The sequence below is a fragment of the Octodon degus genome, unplaced genomic scaffold, assembly GCF_000260255.1.
Source record: "Octodon degus isolate 3935 unplaced genomic scaffold, OctDeg1.0 scaffold00164, whole genome shotgun sequence".
NCBI lineage: Eukaryota > Metazoa > Chordata > Mammalia > Rodentia > Octodontidae > Octodon > Octodon degus.
This window is the reverse complement of record NW_004524740.1, coordinates 653,868-654,934: the sequence shown is the minus strand read 5'-3', so window position 1 is coordinate 654,934 and position 1,067 is coordinate 653,868. Positions and strand designations below refer to the sequence as shown.

The 1,067-nt window shown below is 38.6% G+C and overlaps 1 pseudogene; it reads right to left on the bottom strand.

Annotated features, from left to right (window-relative positions):
- Positions 1-568: 568 nt before the first annotated feature.
- On the bottom strand, positions 569-601 carry LOC111813128 (annotated as a pseudogene).
- Between the last annotated feature and the right edge of the window lie 466 nt (positions 602-1,067).

Sequence of the window (1,067 nt, the reverse complement as noted above, 5' to 3'; positions counted from 1 at the left end):
AAGAAGAAGAAGAAGAAGAAGAAGAAGAAGAAGAAGAAGAAGAAGAAGAAGAAGAAGAAGAAGAAGAAGAAGAAGAAGAAGAAGAAGAAGAAGAAAAGGAAAGAGAAAATGTTGAAAGCAGAAGGGGAAAAATGACACATATATGAAAACAGCTATTTATATGTCTGAAGACTTCTTATCAGACACCACCAAGGCCAGCTGGATATGGTGCCACACACCTATAATGGCAGCCCCTCCAGGGGTTGCGGCAGGAAAATCTCAGGATCAAGCCTACCCTGGGCAACTTAGCAAGACCCTGTCTCAAAATAATAAAAAGGGCTCCTGTGACACATAAAACTTTGGTTAGGTAAGTGTATCATTTTATACTCATTCTAAGCTGTCACTGTTGGGGTGTTAGAAACCTTGCAGGGGGAAGAAGACATTCCTTTTTCTACTCTACGATGCCCAGCTCTCTCCAAAGCTCATACTTCCCCTCTTTATCTCAGTGTTAGGATGAAGTCGCAGGCTGTTGGAACTGTGGAGTATGCTTTGACAAGTAGGTAGTCTGGGTCCAAACTGTTAACATTTTTGAATGCTAACTTTCTCTCCTTTCATACAACACAGAATTTTTGAATGCTATACAGAGGAGTCTGGAAAATTTTTTCAATGAAATAAAGAGTTATACCTTTCAATTTTTATTTTTTCTTTTGAGTTCTTATACTAGGGAGACTATGTGATATTTACACGTGTACTTCTGGTTTATTTCACTTATGAGTATATCTTCAAGTGGCATCCACTTATATATGAAGGCTTCAAGTTTATCATTCTTTATAGTTGAGTCATGCTCCATTGTATAAAAGTACCACATCTTTTTCATCCATTCCTCAGGTGATGGGCATTTTGGTTGCTTCCAAGATTTGGAGCTAAAGGGCTGGGGAGATAGCTCAGCAGCATAAGTGCCTGCCTGACAAGCCCAGGGTCCTGAGTTCAATCCCCAGTACCAAAATAATAATAATAATAAAATTAAAAGGTGCTTTGGAACCAGAAAAAAAATCTGGGAACAAATGGAAGAAAAGGAAAAGTAACAT